At 43.6% G+C, this 21,181-nt stretch overlaps 1 pseudogene; it reads right to left on the bottom strand.

Moving 5' to 3' along the window:
• Positions 1-21,181, bottom strand: part of LOC129493584 (guanylate cyclase 2G-like) — a 47,169-nt pseudogene that overhangs the window by 3,318 nt on the left and 22,670 nt on the right.

A 21,181-nucleotide genomic window follows, 5' to 3' on the forward strand; every position in this document is an offset into this window, starting at 1 on the left:
GAGCCATCCAGTCTGCGGTATTTTGTTATAACAACCAAGCCAAGACAGAAGTTAATGATGATGTAATTCATGCACTAGAGATGTCAACAAAGCAACTGCAGCAAAACATGGGAGTAATTAGGTCTGATTAGGGGTCAGGTTTTATTTTAGTCAAGCCTTGGAGGACAGTTAGGAGCAGGTTTAGTTACACAACTTATAGAGCCCAGTCTAAAATGAAAATAAGGAACCCCTCATCCCAAAATTTATTAAGAAATTAAGAAAATTAACAGTTATTATCAATACTATAGCAATGTTATATTATATATTGTATATATTTGTATATTGTATGTAATATTATGATATGTTATTATTATATTAATAACTAAGAAATTAAGACAGAAGAGCATTAAACCAAATGCTAGTCACTTCTGCACAGGTCATGTGCCCATGGGTTTGACAAAAAATAGACCAAATCAAAGGGCATTTGATGTAGAGGTATGGGTGGTGCGGGGGAGGCACCTCAATATAACTGTCCTGTCTCCCCTCAACTTTCAGTTCAACAGCTTGGAGTCTCTGAGTGTCTTTGCTGTTACCAAGTAATCTAGCTAGCTGGAAATACATTCACAGAGACAAGTCAACCTTTTGTTTCCCTTGAAGATGTTACCCTTCAACCTCACGGTCCTAAACACCTCAGACCTAGGGCTTGACTCCAGAACCACCTGCTGGCATACCTGGATCATAAGTCCCAGTGCTGTGTACCTGTGTGGATGCCAATCCTGAGCATGAGCTTCTCCTCAGGTATGTGCCCAATCTGGAAGTAGACAGTGGCATTGAGAACGTGCAAAGACATTGTGGCAATCTCCTCCACATGCTGGCTTCCGTTGCAGATGGGAAGTCTGCTAGCACCACGTACGCATCTCCAATGATTTCACCCTGAAAATAAAGCAAGTAAGTGGCCTTCGTCTGAGGCCCCCCACTTTAAAGACTCACACTCCCTGACCCCCCACTCCATCCATGTCCCAGCATTTCTACAAGTTTCTGCTCTTGTCCTGGTTCTTCCACAAAGCCTTCCTTCTGTAAGCCCTCCTGCACACAGTCACTGCTTTCTCCTCTGAAATCTGATAGCGGTGGTGACCATATTTCCTCCACTCAAGTTCAAAACCAGTTAAACAGGCAGCAGCATATGAAAAGGGTAAATCTTGAGGGATCCCATGCATCCATCAAGTGGAATTCATGTTACCCAACCTGAAAGGTCTTCACCCCATACAAGAGTTCTTAGGTACATTTATACATATGTATACATTGTTATACTTAGGTATAAATGCATGTATCTGCCTGAATTGTCCTCTTCTCTCCTCTAATAAATCCTAATAAAATCAGCTTTCAGATCCCTCATTCACAATAGAAAATAAATGACAAGTGTAAACTTTAAAGATATATTTGCCATCAAGCAGAATCCAAAGATGATGTGGTAAAGGTGGGATTTCAGGCATTAGCTAGGCAGTAAAAATAGCTCAGCCTATTGGCCACCCCAGAATTACACAAAATCAACCAGTGCACCAGTCTGACTGTTTCTTGGCTACCTCTCCCCATCATGGGTACATCCTTTAGACACTGAAACTGATTTAGTTTTAGCTCATGCAAAACATAATGGAGAAGATGACACCAAGAGGAAATCCCAGAGGACGTCCTCCTAAGCAGAGCTTCCATTTATTTTATTTTATTTTATTTTATTTTATTTTATTTTATTTTATTTTATTTTAATTTTTTAGAGCTTCCATTTTAGAGTACATGTGACCTACACTTTGAGATTATTCACAGCATCTTTTCTTCCACCCTTAAACAGAGGCATATCTGTGGGGAACCCTGGGAAATAACTACTAAGAATATGTCCCTGGAGGACATAACTGCACTGTCTCCCAAACCTCCCCAGCCCCAGGACCACAGGCAGAGTCCTCCAATCATGGTCAGAGCTGGTGCCACCAATGGCTTCCCCAGGCATGTGTGAGCTTGGACACCCTGTAGTCAGCATCTGGCCTCATCAGAAAACTCAGAAAATACGTGAAGCAGCCATCATTACCGCCACTTGAATGAAGCCAAATTATTTGTTTTTGCTATCCTTCCCCAAAAGATCATTTTTGACTCTGGGTGACCATATTCATACATCCCTCCTGAGCAGCACTAGGCAGATGGTTGTTTCCCATTTTCATCACAGTTCTGATAGTCTACACTTGGGAGTCGGTCTTCACCTGCCTTGCTAAGGCTCACAGCCACAGAAGTGAGATTCACACAAAGTCCAAAGACAACTTTTAATAAAGTAAATATGAGATTCTCTGAATACAAAGGAAATATATTCAGAAGCAAGCTGGAGGGACAAGTCAGTAGAAAGTCAGTGCCTCTTTGGAAATGTGTTTACCGTGAGATAAAATAATGGAAGGAATCAAGGAGCAACTGGTGATTCTTGACAAGGACATACATCTGTGATTAATCAAGCCCTTTTCCAAGAAAACAAACAGGAATAAAATATTGAGTTTCTGCCATGAACCAAGATGGACTGCTAGCCTGAAATAGAGCCTTCCCCTGGCTGACATCAAGGGCTGGGTCCACCCTTACTCATGCCCTGGAGTCAGCTGACAAGGAGAACGTGTTCCCTCCCAACCCAGGAGCCAGATGTCTCACCTTATACACATCATAGTTTTTAATGATCTGATCAAATAAACTCTACAGGTCATTAAGGAGCTTTATGACTTGCAAGGCAAGGAGGGGCTGAGGGAACACAGTTTTGTGAATCCAGCAATGTCAGAGAAAAAGATTGTCACAGACTCAAAATGTTCTGGTTCTATGGACCTTCCAGCTATGAGCTGTTCTCTGATGAAGCTGAAACCACAGAATAGGGATTGCTGTTGAATAGACTCTTATTTATCCCATCTCCTACAAACCCCTCCAAAGTCATCCTTCTAGACCTTTTGCTTCAATGGATTGGGATTTTGGTCAACAAAATTCCATCATCTAAAGGGATTGACTCCCATTTCTCTCCCTGCATTTTACCTAAAGAGATATTTCCACTGGTGAGTATAAATTGGAGGAGGTGGAAGCAGGTCACAGAAATGCCCTTACGATAAAGACTTTCTCCCTGAGGGCATCTCATTTTCCTCTATTGATTATAGAGTTGGATTGTAAAGATTCAATCTGCAGCTGTGGGAGCAAAAGTAAGCAACCACCAACCCACAAGTCAGTAATTTTGCTTTAACCAGTCTCGCATTAACGCCTTCAAATCCCCGACCCTGTCTCTTCCTCAAGACACACAGGAAGGGTGCTGGAATTTTAATAGCAGATGCTCCTGCCAAGTGTTTAGAGAGTGTACAGATGCAATCAGAGCCAAAAATGAAGCGAGTTTTGGGGTCTGAAGTCATGGGTGCATATTGTATTATGCAAAGAAAGGTTTTGGAGTAGATCAGAAATACCGGGGAGTTAGCTAATAATCAGACTCATGAAACCAGATCGCCATCTAGTGGTCGCTCTCCGGCTGTTGCAGCCACCATCTTTCCTGTAAAAAACATTGTCTAGTTTCATGAATTCAAGAGCCTTTGCTTCTATCTTCTTTTACAGGATGACCAAAATGCCTGCAAAATGCTTGACCCATTTTAGAAGGACTTGACTTCCTCTTATTAAAGGGGAGAAAAGGCTATCCTGTCTACGTGGAGCCTCTTAGTGATGCTATTGCTTCCTGGGTCCTTTGGAAAGCCACCCCCGAGCTGTGGAATACCTTGGCAGCATTGTGGACAGAGGCCGATCCACCTTCCTCTTCTCTGCCATCAGCTGGTTGGTCCTCTCTTCCACCACACCCTCCAGGGGATTGGCATACATCTCCAGCTTGCTCACCATACTGTCTAGGATGTTCACGGGGCTTTAGAAGAACCCCCCATAATTAACACCTCTTTCCAAAAACTTTAGGGCCAAAGTGGAGCAGAACTTCCAACCATACATTCATACAAGAAAAGAAAATATGTCTTGCTCTTAAGGTTCCCTACCTCAGCACTGCCAATGGTCAGCAGTGAAATGACAATGACAATGAGGCCATGCAGCAGGACAGAGACTGCCCTCGACCAGCTCTGTGACCTTGACCTGCACCCTTCATTTCCCTGAGCACCAGTTTCTTCATCTGGAAAATGAGGAAAACAATATACACTTCCAGGGTCATTCTGAGGGTTCAGAGGGATAATGGGTACATAGCATCGAAAGTTGTGTCTGGCACTCAGCAGGCACTCCGCAAACGGTGGCCTCCCCCACTTCCCAATATGCTCCAGATCATCATCATGATCATGAGCCAAAGATGTAGATTTCAGGACAGGACAGGTCTTTTTTACCCCTAAATAGTACCAGCTGTTTTCTTTTCAGATTACAGATGTAAGGGGCACTTCTAGATCCTTTTTTTTTTTAAGATTTTATTTATTTATTCATGAGAGACAGAGAGAGAGAGAGGCAGAGGGAGAAGCAGGCTCCATGCAGGGAGCCCGATGTGGGACTCGATCCTGGGACTCCAGGATCATGCCCTGGGCCAAAGGCAGATGCTCAACTACTGAGCCACCCAGGGATCCCCACTTCTAGATCCTATAGGCTCTTGCTTTAGAAGTGTCTTTAAAAAATCATTCTTTTTTCAGATGAGGAAACTGAGGCTTACATAGGAAATAGACTCACCTTAACACAGGAAACCAGATTTTCTGAGTTAAAGTTGTGATTGAGGGGATCCCTCTCTCTGTGTGTGTGTGTGTGTGTGAGTGTGTGTGTCTCATGAATAATAAATAAAATCTTAAAAAAAATAAAGTTGCGATTGGCCTGGACATACCATTTAAAACAATTTTGGTGTGGAAAATGCAGAGTACAGGGCTGTTGCGTTAAGAATGCACAACAGAATGGCCAAGTTTAGAGTAGATGCCAGACTCCCAGCCCAGGGCTCTTCTATCAACTCAAGCTACTTCTAACACGGCTGTGCCTGCATATGTTCAATGTGCCGAAAGATGACATAATTATCCTAATATGAAGCAAACTACTGTTGAGGAAATTGAGAGAGGCATGAATAATTTAAGTTAATGACTCATTCTAAGGCTGGTGAATTATTTTTTATCCCATAGTCCAGTCACAACCGATGAGACATGACCCTTGGAATACTGGTTTGGGAAACATTCTGGGGTTATGTCACAATTCCCTGGGAAAGGGAGTCTTGATTGATTAGTGATATCTGAAGTGGACAAAGGAGGACAATGGAAGTGCTGATGTCTGATACATTTTTGTATCATTTGTGAAATAAAGGCAGAATTTATCACTCATTAACCAGCATGGAACGCAGTGCTTTGCATGTGGCAGGCATCGAGTGGGTATACTATGAATGAATGAATGAATGAGTGGAAGAATGAATGAATGAATGGAGTGAGCCACACAGGAGCAATCACAGCCATATAGTTTTAAAATTCTAATGGTTAAATGATTAGGAGAAAATGTTGCACATCCAACTCACCCTTTGGAACTGGCTTCTCGTAAAATTTTCTTGATGCAGGAAAAGGTGGGCTTCTTCTCTGGAGATTCATCCCAACATGCTCTCACCATGACCACAATCTTTTCATTGCCCTCCTCCTCAGACAGGGAAGGTCGAAGTGGATCTGATGCCATGGGGTCTTTGATTCGTTTGATGATTTCTGAAATTCATGTGGGGTGTAGATAGCCAAATGTCTGCAAACTTCATGCCATTTAGTACACTTCACTTTACACATACGTGCTCTTAAATCTGTAAACTGAATTTTTAAGTAAATTGAACAAATTGGAATGTCGGAGAAATCTGAATATTTGATGAGAAATATTCTGAATCCTCCTGGAAAATGAAGAGTCCATCTGTAAAACATGTAAGTGCCTTCTAATGAATCTGTTCTTAGACTAAGCTGTGTTCTTTTTTTCTAATAGAAGTTCTCTTGAAATAAAGCATATGTCTATGTGACTTCAGGAGTGTATAAGAATTTGGGGTTGGAAATCCCCAAAGTGCATCTTATACAATTGCATTCCATATGAAATGGCACATTAAAGTCATTTTAATGAAAAATAGTGTTACCCCCACGTGCTGCCTCCGTGTCCAACTTTGTAAATCTAGTTCTTTCACTTCTGCATTGACTTCTACTGACATTTATTAAACATTCTGATTAACCAGGTTTTGTAGAGGAAATAATCATTTGAAAACAATGTATACCTGTTCTGGTATAAAATACTATGGGTGTAACAACATGTTATATGCATGTTATACTAAGTATAAAAAGTAGTTTGAAAAGGCTACATATTGTATGGTTGGGTCTATATGACATTCTAGGAAAGGTAAAATTATATAGAGAGAAGACAGATGAGAGGCTGCCAGGAGTTTGGGGCAGAGGAGGTGTTGAACAGGTGAGGCATGGGGGATTTTTTTAGAGTGATGAGACTATGCTATATGATACTGTAGAGGTGGGTACATGACACTGTGTAATTGCCAAAACCCATAGAACTTTACAGCGCAGAGAGTAAACCTCTCTGTGCACACAAAATCCTCAACAATGTCAGTTAGGGTATTGGACAATCTCAGGATAAACGAAGACCGTGACAAAAGAATGACTTAAGATCATTAAGGCTAAATGAAAGAACCCATTCACAATCACGATATTCTAGTCGGCAAGATTGCTTCTCACAAGGGGACAGAGTAACAACTCTGAAAGTCCTACACACATATGCTGCGGTTGGATAAATAAATAAATGGATGGCAGATGGCGGGAGCCAGGATCTCACTGTTGAAAAGGGAGGTTATGGATAAGCGATAGGGAGACTAGAATAAATGAACCATGTGGCAATGATGTTGGAAATGTCAGTATGAACTCGTGTTTAGCTTAATATAGATACAGATGAGTAGATACAGATATGGAAATGGGTACGCAGAGGTTAGCGCACACACATGCATTTCCTGCTCAGTCCACTGGGAGGTGCTGGAAGCAACATCACCCCAGCAGCACCTAGCACACCCAGCATCTGGGGCTTGGTTTCTAAAATCATTCTCCAGTAAAAAGACGGGCACTGAGGGGGGCACTTGACGGGATGAGCACCGGGTGTTATTCTGTATGTTGGTAAATTGAACACCAATAAAAAATAAATGTATTATAAAAAAAAAAAGAACCAGAGTCCTTGAAGAAAGGGCTGATTCTAGGGTCATGACATGACAAGATGAGATTGAGCATCTTCTACTGCCAGGAAGTAAGGCAGTCCTTAACAAAATATGTCAAAACACAGCAATGGATATATGTCAAAGGTACATGGAGGTCAATTGAAATGGCATGGTCAAAGATGAAACAATTTGAACAACAAAATAAAGTCGTGTTAGATGATAACTCCGAGGATAAAATAAATATATAATGGAATATACGAATGTATACACATATTATAATATAGATATGCATAATAATGCAATACCAATACAATGATATTGTGTTTATCCGATTCTTAATATCAAGCATTGGATAAACACATACATGGGAGAGAACAAATAAACTCCTGTGGAGAAAAATGTCAAACAATTTACTTAGATATTCTCCATTCAAGGTCGTGGAACACAACTCCCCACTCCTTAAGTGTGGGCTTCACATAGTGACCTCTTTCTTAAGAGGACCATACAGGAAGAGGGGACAGCAGGTGTAACTTTACAGTGGAGAAACCCGACAAACCTCATCCAGGTCCAGCTCGACAGTGATAGTCATGTTGGTTGGCTGTACCCTTGACATGATGTGACGAACACGACAATTTCCCTCCATGGACTTCCTCCCAAGAAGGATAAGCCCAGTCTAACCATGAGGAAAAAAATAATCAGATGAATCTCAAATGAGAAACATTCTACAAAATCCCTTGTCAGTACTCCTCAAAACTCCAATGTCATAAAAATTAAGGACAGGCTCTGAGAAACATTCCTGAAGAGCATAGAGTAGACATGATGGCTAATTGCTGTGTGGTGTCCTGGATAGGATGCTGAGGTATGAAGAACATTGGGTTAAAAACTAAGGAAATCTGGGGGTGCCTCAGTCAGTTAAGCATCTGATTCTTGATTTTGGCTCAGGTCATGATCTCAGGGTTGTGAGATCGAGCCCATGTCAGGCTCAGCACTTGCTTAAGATTCTCTCTCTCCTTCTCCCTCTGCCCTTCCTTCCCTCCTTTTCTCTAAAGCAGAAAACTAAGGACATCTGAACAAAGTGTGGCTTAATAATACAAGTCACAAAACTGTGTAAAATATTATCTTGTTTTTGTCAATATACATACTTGTGTTTAAATGCACATTTTTAATGCCTAAAAGTAACCTGAAAAAATATACATTAAAAAAGGATATACTGTGAGTAATTGTGGGGTTTTTGTTTTGTTTTGTTTTGTTTGGTCCCAAACAAATTGTAATTTGAGACATTGTACAACAATAGTTTTATTTTTCTGTGTGATTTATTTTTTTACATATTTTTTAATTGGAGTTCAATTTGCCAACATATAGCATAACACTCAGTGCTCATCCCATCAAGTGCCCCCCTCAGTGCCCATCACCCAGTCACCCCCACCCCCTGCCCTCCTCCCCTTCCACCACCCCTAGGTTCATTTCCCAGAGTTCGGAGTCTTCCATGTTCTATCTCGCTTTCTGATATTTCCCCACTCATTTTTTTCTCCTTTCCCCTTTATTCCCTTTCACTATTTTTTTTATATTCCCCAAATGAATGAGACCATATAATGTTTGTCCTTCTCCAATTGACTTATTTCACTCAGCATAATACCCTCCAGTTCCATCCACGTCGAAGCAAATAGTGGGTATTTGTCATTTCTAATGGCTGAGGAATATTACATACAACAATAGTTTTAAAGAAGTGACTGGAGAATTAGTATTGCTGCATCCTCTGCTTCCCCATATTCAGCTTTAAGAAATGCCATGAAAGAATAAATAAAATGATATAAAACTTTGGACCATGGGTTCAGATTCAAATTGTGGGTCTGCACCTCAGAGTACACATGTTTATGAGCTAGTAATGTGCAGCCGTCCTGTAATCTTTAACCATCCAGGGTCACTCTATTGTAATCATTCTACTTTGGTGCACAATCAGAATCAGGGATTGGGGTTTGTTAAAACGTAAATTCTGAGCTCACCTTCAGAGTTTCCAACTCAGAAGCCCTGGGGTTGGAGCTGAAAATATGGATTTCTAACAAGTTTCCAGGGGAGGCTGACACTGCTAGTCCAGAGTCACACTAGGTCAGTACCTCTCAAATGGTAGATCTTCTACATCATCTGGGAAATTGATAAAAACCTCAATTCTCAGGCCTCGCCCCAGACCTGCTGAGACAGAGACCCTGAGGGTAGGACCCAGCAATTTTGTGTTTTAACAAGCCTTCCAGGTAATTCTGATGCCTAGTAATATTGGAAAACCACTGGGCGAGTATGTGCAGAGAATCAATATCTTCAGTTCCCAGTACCAGGATTGTTTGTAGGGAAGTACAAGAAGTTAATAGAAGAAGTGTATTTGCCCATAAATTAGGTGCACCTTGTACTTTTCCTGGTTGCAGTCTTGTGTATACAAAATCCCATATGGCCACCTTTCATTTAACTATGTGAGCATAGGACTACAGTGAAAGGCAAACATACCAACTGTGTACGGTCTCCCCACCCCAACTGGTGTAATCCAATGGCCCTGAGCTTGGCACCTGTGGATGGGCTCCTGGTTGGGCTCAGCCTGGGAAGATCTGTACAGCTTCTTGCTTCCAACATCAGTTGCGCTTGGATTTGGGATGAACCTTTTTGGATTAGTCTCCCTTCTATTTCGCCTGGCCGTAAAATAAAAACTGGGATCCACTTTTAAAGCAACCACATACATTCCGAAAGGCTCCTGACTTGAAAAAAGTCTCCAGGGAATGCATGAAGATCTAAAGATGAGACTTGAGGTTGGCCCCTAGGAATGGGCTAGAAATTGTAGGCAAAATGATTAAAAAAAAAAAAAAAGTCGAGAGAGAAAGGTGAGCTGAGTTTACTTAGAAACCAACAGACAGGGCAGCCCCGGTGCTGCAGAGGTTTAGCACCGCCTTCGGCTGGGGGTGTGATCCTGGAGATCCGGGATCGAGTCCCACGTGGGGCTCCCTGTGTGGAGCCTGCTTCTCCCTCTGCCTGTGTCTCTGCCTCTCTCTCGCTCTCACTCTGTCATGAATAAATAAATAAAATCTTAAAAAAAAAAGAAACCAACAGATGCACACTTCCTTGGGCTCACTCTGAGACAGCGGTGTTCAGCGTGGGCTGCACATTGGAATTACCAGAAAATCCTGACGCCCAGGCAGCTACACAGATTAATGACATATGACATCAGAATCTTCTTGGCTGAGATCCAGGCAGATCTTTTTAAAGTCCCCCAGGTAACTTCACCAGGTTATGGTGAAAGCAGAGACTGAAGCAATTTATATGGCCAAGGTGGAAAATAATGGTGTCGGGGGTTAAGCCTCCTATAATTTTATCAATCTTGATCAAATTTTGCTTTATCTCCCACTACTTCTTCCCTTAACCCCATGACAGGATGTGTGTTAAGAGACAACTCAGCCAAAAATAAGCCTGAATATATCCTATAAAGACAATTGGGTAGCATTTATATAAAAAAAATTAAATACAATTAAAATGCATTTATCTCTTCAGTTTCATGTCCACAAAGATACAAGGCTGCTCATTGTAGCAACTATGATAGCAAAAAAATGGAAAACAACCAGGATGTGTATCAATTGATAATAAACATCATGCCCTTATAATGAAAAACCCTGTAGTCCTTAAGAAAGAATAAAGTAAATTTGTATATACAAATATGAGGTGAGAGTTACCCAAGGAGAGGGAATCATGTGTGCAAAGGCTCTGGGGTAGGAAGGTGCCTGGCATGAGGGAGGCACATGGCCAGCAATGAATGAATGAAAGGAGCAAAGCATGGCGGGGGGTGAGATTAGGAAAGCATACTGGGCTGAATGGTGGTCCCCAGTGAGATATGTCCATGTCCTCACCCCCAGAACCTTACTTGAAGAAAAGGTTTTTGCAGATATAATTAAGTATCTTGGGTTAAGGAGATCATTTTGGATTTCCAGGTGGGCCCTAATCCAATGACAAGTGTCCTTATAAGACACAGATGGAAGACAGCTATACAGAGGAGGAACCCACGTTATGGTGAAGGCAGAGACTGAAGCAATTTGGCCAAAAGCCGATGAAGTCTAGTGTCGCCACCAAAAACTGGACAAGGCAGAGAACAGATCTTCCCTAAAGCGTCTAGAGGGAGCAAAATTCTACCAAATCTTGATTTTGGACTTCTGCCTTCTAGAACCATAAGAAAATAGTTTTCCATCATTTAAAGCCAGCAGGTTTGTGGTTAACTTATTACAGCCATAGGACACTAATAAAGAAGGTCACAGAGACCAGGTGAGAGGGCTTCGGTGGTCTTTCAGGCCACTGTAAGGGCTTAGCTTTCATTCCCTAAATGGAAAGCCGGGAGAGGATGTCATGAACAGAAGTGCTGGGACCTATCTCATCTTCCAACAGGATCACCCTGAATGCCGTAATAGAATAAAGTATGTAATTCCAAATTCCACGATTGTTTTTATAAGCCAACTGCCTCTAGTTTTTTAATTTAAAAAAAAAACACCATAGGCTTTAAAAAGGAAAAGCAATGAAATAAACCATAAAGTAATAAACATTAGTTAAAATAAAAAACAAACCCAGCATTTAAAAGCTAGAGCAAGGGGCACCTGTATGGCTCAGCAGTTGAGTGTCTGCCTTTGGCTCAGATTGTGATCCCGGGGTCCTGGGATCGGGCCCCCGCATCAGGCTCCCTGCAGGGAGCCTGCTTCTCCCTCTGCCTGTGTCTCTGCCTCTCTCTCTGTGTCTCTCATGAATAAGCAAATACATTCTTTTTTAAAGAAATAAAAGCTAGACCAAAGCCTGTCAAAGAGTTTCATTCATCTTTACCATCTGGCACCTCATCGAGATGGTCAAAAGGCCCGTGGTCCTGGTGGTGGATCAGCTCTGTCATCAGGATGGCAAAGCTGTAAACATCTCCCTTTGGGGTGCCCGACCAGGGGGCCTCTGGGAGCTGCAACAGCTCTGGGACCGTCCAGTGGAACTCTGCAAAGCAAGATGTGTCCTAAGCATGCAGTGGGAAAGGAGCAAGCAGAACCAGAAAAGCCACCCCTCTTTCTCAGGGAAACAGAAGAATTGCAAGCCTCCAGCCCCTTAGCCCCTAAGGTCCCTAACTTGAAGGGCAGATGGGGATCCCTGGGTATGCAAATACAGAGCAAACAGCCAGGAAGGGCTCTCACAACAACGTGTCAACTGTGGCTAACACCTGGCTGTGAGTTTATAAGACGTCTTCATTTTTCTTTGCCCTTTCTGTCTTGTCTACATTTTAGAAACTAATTTATTGGGGTATGATTCCCAGGACATAAAATTAACCACGAAAGCAAGCAATTCAGTGGCATGTGGTACATTCGCAATACTGTACAACCAGCCCCCCTATCTAGTTCCAAGACATGTCCATGGCCTCAAAGTAAAATCCTATAGCCATCAAGCAGCCGCTCCCTGTTCCTCCTACCCCCGGCCCTAGGGAATCTCCAAGCCGCATTCTGGCTTTACAGATCTCTGTGTTCCGGATAGTTTATATGACCTACAATTAATTTTTTGCTGTGAGGTTTATAGGCTTATTTCATTGTAGGTTACAATCGCTAAAAGAAAATATATTGAGGGGTGGGGAAATAGGGCAGCTACTAGCAGGTTTTCAGAACTTCCCGCTGTGTCTTTTTCAGGAAGGCATCCAGGTGTCCCACGTTACAGAAACTCCCCATATGGGCACAGCCAGGCTGCTGGCAAGGGGCTGCTCCAGAGAGGGGTGCTCAGGGCCTTGGGATACTAGTGAGGTGAGACTCCAGGATGCTCAGTTAACTGTGGACGACTAATAGGAAGAGTCCAAGCCTCCGTTTGCATTTACAAATGCAAAGGAGGGTTGGACTACCAGCAGAACGTCTTGTCCTGAACGAGGCATGAGAATCATTTGAGAGCTTTTAAAAAACCATACAGTTGCCCATGCCCGGATTCCACCTTCTGATATTCTGACTCAGTTGATCTGGGGCAGGACCTAGCCACCTATGTATTTTTTAAAGCTTCCCAAGTGAAACTGGAGCACCAAGAGGATGGCACTCATTGTCTTTAAAGTGCCTGCAGATGGTGCGTGCTGAGGACACAGGATGATGATGCATTAGAATACAGAGGCCTAAAGAGAAGGGAAGTGACTTACTTCTGGCCGCCCAGCTCCACCAGGATGAGACCCAGCCTCCTAACTCTGACACCACACCATGGACTCACCACCCTGGAGGCTATTTTGATCTTGCTTACTTGGGTGAGTAGAACAGCCCCACTTGGTCAGCTCCAGAGGAAGGGCTCCTGCGAGTGGGTACATGTGCAAGTGAGCTTCAGGAAGGGGTGGGGTCAGGCGCCCTGTTACCACTCTGCTGATAGCCAAGGGGTCTGCCAGCAGTTACTCAAATAGTTTGTCAGTCCCTTGTATGTTCTGTAGGTCCGGCCAGACTTGAGCTCCCACAGCTCAAAGCCAGTCAGCCTCACATGCATCTGGCTGTCCACCAGGCAGTTGGAAGGCTTCAGGTTGCCATGAGACCCCAGGGGGCTCCTGTGGAGGAACGGCATGCCCTGGAAGAGTGAAAATAAGCTAATGAATTAGAGCAGGTGCCACTGGACCCTGCTGGAAGAAACAGAAACACAGACTCAGGCTAGGGAAATGTGCCCATCTCCATGTTCATTTGTTCTAGAGCTATTGACACAGCCCTCTGCCCATGAGTCAACCTGGGTAGGGTCACCCGACTGGGGAAGACTATTTCTGGCCTTCCAGTGTGGACCTGTGAAGGCAAGGCCAGCCTAAAATAAATAAGCTAAATAAAATAGAGGCTGACTAAGTGGTCAGACTCCTTAATTGAAATCCCAACTCTAAGAGCACAGAGCAAGTTACTTTATGCTGTAGGCCTCATTTTTTTTTCTTCAAAATGGAGGTGACAATAACCCCTACCTTACAGGATGGCCGTGGAGGATAAATGTAATAATGTACATGAGGCACCAGACATGGTCCATGACACAAAGTAAATACCCTCCATAAATTGTCATGAAAAATGTGTATAAATATGATAAAGTATATTGACAATATGGAAACACACTATGTAATTAAGAATATTCTTTTTTATCTACATGTCACAAATTATATTCTACTCCTACCTACATATAATGATTCTATAATAACAGAATATTATACTCTATTATACGCGCTTAAAGGTCCGATTTGAGCATTTTGCAAGGGAAAGACAATAAAATGAGGAATGTTGAAAAAGTCTCATGTCATCCACTGTGTTTTTAAGGGTTTATATCTATTATTATTGTAATAGATAATAAAGCACCATTATTTATGAAGAGGCCCAGAAGGAACACTAGAGTCGGAAGATTTGCATTCTTGTCTCCACTTTACCACTCGGTCTCTTCGAGCAAGATACTTCATCTCATTGGGCCTTAATTTGACCATCTATGAGATGGGACTGCCTAGATGCCCACTACTTGAAATCTAGCCTGGGAGCCAGCAGCACCATCACCTGGGAGATTGGCAGAAATGCAGAATCTTAGACCTTGCCCCAACCTACTGAAGCAGACTGTGCATTTTCACCAGATCCACAGGAGATTCATGTGCACACAGCCTGAGAGCACCTAACCGCCCCCCCCCATTGTTCCACACCTTGGCTGCCCATTAAAGTCACCTGTGGACCTTAAAAGAAAATGAAAAATCTAATGCTTAGACCTGAACATAAGAGCCTATATTAGCTACGGATCACAGGTGGTACAAGGCAAGTCTGATCCTAAGGAATCCAAAGCAAGAGCATGATTAGAATGGAAGAAAGAGTGACAATGGAAAGAACTTACTAAGGGTAAGTCACCAAGGCAGAGAGCACGCTCGTTTGGCAAGGAGGTGAGGGCAGAGCACACAGATCTTTTCATAGGCAGGGAGCATCTTAAAGACCTATAATCAAGGAGGGAAGCAAATTATTTGGGAAGGACAGATAGAGAGGAGATACATTTGAAAATGAGAACTGTCACAATTGAAGCAGGATCAGATTGAGAGATATTGGTATTTCTCTGAGATTTCCCAAGGCAGACTAGCAGCAGTGAAATGAAGGCTAAGTGGGCAGGGCTGACTGCATTTCAGAAGTACCCAGGGGTGTACAGGGAGACGGAAGACCCCACTGAATCCTGGGGTCTTCATTTCTTTACCTTCCTCAATGGCTTCACTATAAGACATTGCCATAATATTCATCTAACATTTCCATTTTCTCAGACTTAAAGTTCAGACAAAAAGGTTCTATCTTTGATCTGAATCTCTGAACCATTTTCAGAATACTTAGCATGGGAGCTGGGAGAGAGGCAGCAGCTTCAGGATGTCCCAGGTATGAGGTAATGGAGCCATTTACCTGCATCAGCCTGAGCAGCATGGGCCTCAGCACAATCTGCCTCACCCAACAGGTTTCGGAGCAAGAGAAAACATGACCAGGTCTCTCCCAAGGGTCTTACTGGATCTTTTTTTTTTTTTTAAGTTTATAGCACTAACCTTATGTGGTTATGTAATTGGATTTTGTAAGTTCCTTCCATAAACCAATTCATGTAATTCCCCCAGCGGCCCTGTAAAGGCAGGTGGTATTATTGTCAACCTCATTTCACAAAGAATAAGGAAAAGGAGAAATTAAGAATTTCACCTGCCCCCAGTCCCATCGCTGGCCTGTGGTGGAGCAGAGCTGAGAAGCTGCTGTCCCGTTCCCAAGTCCCCACCCTTGGCCAACTGCACAAATGCCCCGTGGCTGATGAAAGACCGCTCTGAAGGGCAAAGATGAAGAATGACTAAACATTACGTTGAAACCACATGGCTCTGTGAAAATTCATACATTGATCTGGATCTATGATGAGCAAATAAATAACAACGAACCTTTCTTTGAGCACTTTGTACTATGCACCATACTTTATACGTAGCATCAAATTTCATCTGTCCAGGAAATAGGTTAATACTGTGATTCTCTGCTTTCAATGAGGAAACTCATGGTTTTAAACTGCTCCCACAGAGGGAGGGCAGAGCTGGAATATAAACCCAGGTTGGGTTGCCTTCAAAGCACAGCTGCTTCTAAATCATTAGATTTTACTGTTTCTGGTACCCTGAAAACTGTACGGGGTGGGGGAGGGTAAAAAGCACACCCATTCTCCTAACACCATTCTATAAGAACAGCCAGGTTCAAATGTCTCAAGCCCAGCTGAGGAGGAGGTGAAGTTACCCATGGGTGTGGTACAGGAGGCAGCGGTGGTACCTAGGGTTCCAGCAAGGAGGAAATCGAGGAGCCCTTGAATGGACTATGCACCCAGGAAGGGGGCCTTGGGCCTCATGGTCACCAGATCAGGGACTCAGCTCTCTCTCCAGCAGTGATCACAGTCTGAGTCACTGTCCTGCTTTAGCAAGAACCCTGAGTCACCACTTTCCTGGTAGTACAGGCTAATGTAGAAAGCAGGACAGTGGATACACCACTCCCAGCCCAAAATTCGTTGTTAGTTTTTTGAGATGATAAATGACATTTTTAGAACTGCAACCCACCCACCCAAACCTGAAGGGGCCTGGCTGGAGATGCCTCTGGAATTCTCCAGGGAGGCTCCAAGAAGCCAAAGTTGAGGCTTGACATCTGCAGAGACCTGTATCCAATCCAGAATTCTCTGTCCTTTCATGGAGACCTCCCCATGCAGCAGGCCTGTCCCAGGTACTCACAACTGTCTCTGCCCTTGCTAGCACCAGGCCCACCCCAGGCAGGAGATATTTTACTCAGTCACCACTGATTACTCCTGATATCCAGGTTTATTACCAGAATTCATTCCATTAGAACATAAATGAGGTGTTTAGGGATGGTTGAAATCCTAGGAATGTATTTCTCTCTAAGAGATGGCACACATCTCTTTAGGTTTTTTTTTTCCCCCTGTCTTGGTAGAAATGTATGATTTCATGTATATTGTTACAGACCAGATAGAACTATGGGAGGTTTATGATTTATGTGCCAGATTCCATGCACTTTTGGCAATTCTATTAGCAGCCTATCTGCTAACTACTTTTATTTCTCTACTGAAGAGTTGGGAGGGAGGAGTGCCCACAGGGCTCCTGTTTCTGGATCCCACATTTGGGGACTCTTGTACTTGACAGAGAAGAAATGTAACATGGAAGGAAGAACCTAGCCTTCGGAGGCAGACTGGCTGCAAATCCCAACCTGCCTCTTACCAGTTGGGCAGTTACTTCACTTCACCAAGCCTCATACTGTTTCCTCTTGAGAATGTAGTAAATAATATTATTAATATTGGAGTTAAAGATAAATTAATAGTGGGGGTGCGTGGATGGCTCAGTCAGTTAAGCATCCAACTCTTGATTTTGGCACAGGTCATGATCTCAGGGTCTTGAGATCCAATCCTGCTGAGTATGGAGCCTGCTTTAAGATTCTGTCTCTCTCCCTCTGTCCTTCCCTGCTCTCTCTAAAAAAAAAGAGAGAGAAAGAAAGAAAGAAAGAAAGGAAGGAAGGAAGGAAGGAAGAAAGAAAGAAAGAAAGAAAGAAAGAAGAAAGAAGAATTAATAGTGAAGTTAATTGCTAATTATTAAGAGCACTGTCCAAGAGAAACACTATATAAGCCACACATATAATTTTCAATTTTTCAGTTAAATAGGTGAAATTAATTTTAATAATATATTTTATTTAAGCCAATGTATTAAAAAAAACTTATTTTGGCATGTAACCAACATAAAAATAGTGAGATATTTTACATTCTGTTTTTTTTTTTATCAAGTCTTTGAACCTGGTGTGAATTTCACACAGCACAAGTGAGCTTGAGCTTGCCACATTGCCACTAGCCAATAGTCACATGTAGCTGGCATTGTTTGGACAGTGCTGACTTATCCCAGAGGATTGTTGGGGGAATGAAATTTCTTTTTCAAGATTTATTTATTTGAGAGAGAGAACTCGTGTGTGAGTGGGGGGCAGAGTAGCACAGGGAAGAGGGAGAGAGAGAATCTTAAGCAGACTTCACACCCAGCGTGGAGCCCAACATGGGCCTTGATCCCATAACCCTCACTTGAGCTGATATTAAGAGTTGGATGCTTAACCGACTGAGCCATCCAGGTCCTTCATGAGAATGAAACTTTTAAATGTACATGTTTTTAGTACTAGTTAGTACTACTGATGGAGTTATCCATAATAGTAACATTACTGCTCCTACTAACATTGAACATTTCCTGGCACCTGATATGGGGCCGGCATGGTGCTAAGCATACTTAGTTCTTGCAACAACTCCATTAAGTGAGTACTGGTGTTCTCTTTATTTTATTTTTTTATTTATAAATTTATTTTTTATTGGTGTTTAATTTGCCAACATATAGAATAACACCCAGTGCTCATCCCATCAAGTGCCCACCTCAGTGCCCATCACCCAGTCACCCCCACCCCCCGCCCACCTTCCTTTCCACCACCCCTAGTTCTTTTCCCAGAGTTAGGAGTCTTTATGTTCTGTCTCCCTTTCTGATATTTCCCACTCATTTTTTCTCCTTTCCCCTTTATCCCCTTTCACTATTTTTTATATTCCCCAAATGAATGAGACCATATAATGTTTGTCCTTCTCTGATTGACTTATTTTACTCAGCATAATACCCTCCAGTTCCATCCACATTGAAGCAAATGGTGGGTATTTGTCATTTCTAATGGCTGAGTAATATTCCATGGTATACATAGACCACATCCTCTTTATCCATTCATCTTTCGATGGACACTCTTTAGCTTATACACGGGGAAACTGAGGCTCAAGGTAGTTAGGGTCACCTGGCCACTAGTGGGGAGAAGAGTTCAAACCACCAAGACAATTTCTATGCCAAACTGTCCTCCTCCTCTTAATCGACTAAGACTTCTCTTATTTAGAAATGAAGGCCTATCCCTGACTCAAGAAGAGTTTTATAATCTCCAAAGCTCCTTCCCAGGCTGGCTCCACTGGGTTGAACTCTTTAGGGACAGGACAATGAGTCTATTCCTCTGTGCCCCCCATGCCCAAAATTGGGCCTGAGCCAAATTAGGTGCTCAACCAACATACGTTTCTTCACTTGAAAATCTGTAGCATCTCAGGATCTCTCTGTTACCTGGCATAGAATGTTCTGCTCAAATAGACATTAGGAGAGGAATTGCTTTTATGATTGATATATGATGGCCAGAAGCACAATCTGACCCACATAGTGTAGCCCAGTGCTTGGGTTCGTGCCAAAGTCACCAATGGGAAAGCTCTGAGAAGCTGTAGTGAATTTTCCATTAGTCCCCTTTGAAGGAATGCTGGCAGAGAAATTGGCCTTAAAGGGCCTCTATGTGCCTTGACCTAACTCACCATGAGTTCCTTACACTATCCCATAATATGCATGCCCCACTTCAGAAGACAGCAATCCTTCTAAGACAAGGTACCAAGCTGCACCTTTGGTTTCCCTAGCATGGAGCAGGGGATAGACTGAGTGACCTGCATGACTGAAGAGCACCAAGAAGACTTTCATTTCACAGTGCCATTCTCATCTACCCCAGCATCTCTCCAGATAAACCTTTGGGTTAACACTTCTTGAAAACCAAATGCCAACTGAAAAAGCTGAACCTATTAGTTATTCATAAGTTACTTGGGGACAACTGACTAGTTTCCTCTTCAGAGGCAATACATATAATGCCAGGGTCAGGAGACAGGTCCCCGGAGTCTAGAGTCCTTCCCTGGGCTTGGTGGGGAGGAAAGGGACAGGGGGTGAAGGGAAGGAAGGAAGAGCCCAGGGTAGAAAAGGATGCCAAGTCAGATCCTCCTATTTTATAACATTCCACCACACAATTTTAGATGTACATTTCCTGACCTTTTTTTTTTTCTGTAGCTACATTTTAATCCACTCAGAGATAAAAACAAGTCCCCGTCTTCCTATGAAAGTGCCCAGAGTAAGGCAAACACTTCTGAGATGCTCAATGAAGTCTTACTGAAATACTAACCAACAGTAGTGGCCCAGGGTCATCTGTGAGGAGCCGTCATGGGAGGCTTCAGTTGTCTATCTTTTTGGTAATAACCTAAGATACCAAAGTTTCACAAGTAAGACTCATCTTATCCGAAGTAAAGATCGATTAAATACTCGAGGAAAAAAAAGAAAGCTCACTGATATCAATCAGGCCAACTCATCTATTAAACTCACATGGAGAAGGGGAGGGGCAAATGTCGGAAAGAGCAGGTCTCCAAACGCCTGTCCCCACCAAATAACCGAGATAACCTTCAAACCATCCTGAAAAATTACGAATCGGCCTGAGATGTAAGAGAGACTCACTGAATGCTACAGTGGAGAAGAGTCCGCGCTTCTATCAAGTAGGAAGACGGGGGAAAGAAAAATCAGGAACAAAAGGCCTCCAGGGGGAGGGGCCCCGCAAGGAGACGGCTGAGGCCGGGGCGAGTGTCCAGGACGGGAGAGCCCCCGTCCAGGGAGGAGCAGGAGCTGCACCAACCTTCCCGGGGGGAAAGGGGCCCCGCAGGGAGGTGGAGCAGGACCCCCAGGAGGGCGGGGATGCCCTCGCCTCCCGGGACACTAACAGACACCTGCGAGCAACAGGATAGTGCTCCGAGCTCCCTAAGGGCTGCAGCGCCACGGAGGGACCAACCGTAGCAGCTCGAGGGCTCGGGCGGCGCTCCGCGGAGGGGGCTGGCGGGGCGGATGCGCGAATCCACCAGCCGCAGGCCCCGGAGCACAGGGCGCCGGACACAGCCCAGGATGCCGCCTCCCCCTGGACAGCATTCTTGCGGAGGCTAAATCCCAGGCTTCCAGAGTTCCATAGCAACTGCTGCTGTTCCACCAGGGCCCCACGGGGAAACAAACCCCGCGCTGAGCCGGCAGTCAGGCAAGGGCAGAGCAGCTCCCCCCAAGCTGCTACCACCTGAAAATCAGCACAGCAGGCCCTCCCCAGAAGGACCCAGCTGGACGGACCATGATACTCCCCCGTGTTTCCAATACAACTTGTTTTTTTGCCACTCTGCGCACTGAGCAAAATGACTAGAAGGAAAACC

Source organism: Nyctereutes procyonoides, unplaced genomic scaffold (genome assembly GCF_905146905.1).
Source record: "Nyctereutes procyonoides isolate TBG_1078 unplaced genomic scaffold, NYPRO_anot_genome, whole genome shotgun sequence".
Taxonomy (NCBI): Eukaryota; Metazoa; Chordata; class Mammalia; order Carnivora; family Canidae; genus Nyctereutes; species Nyctereutes procyonoides.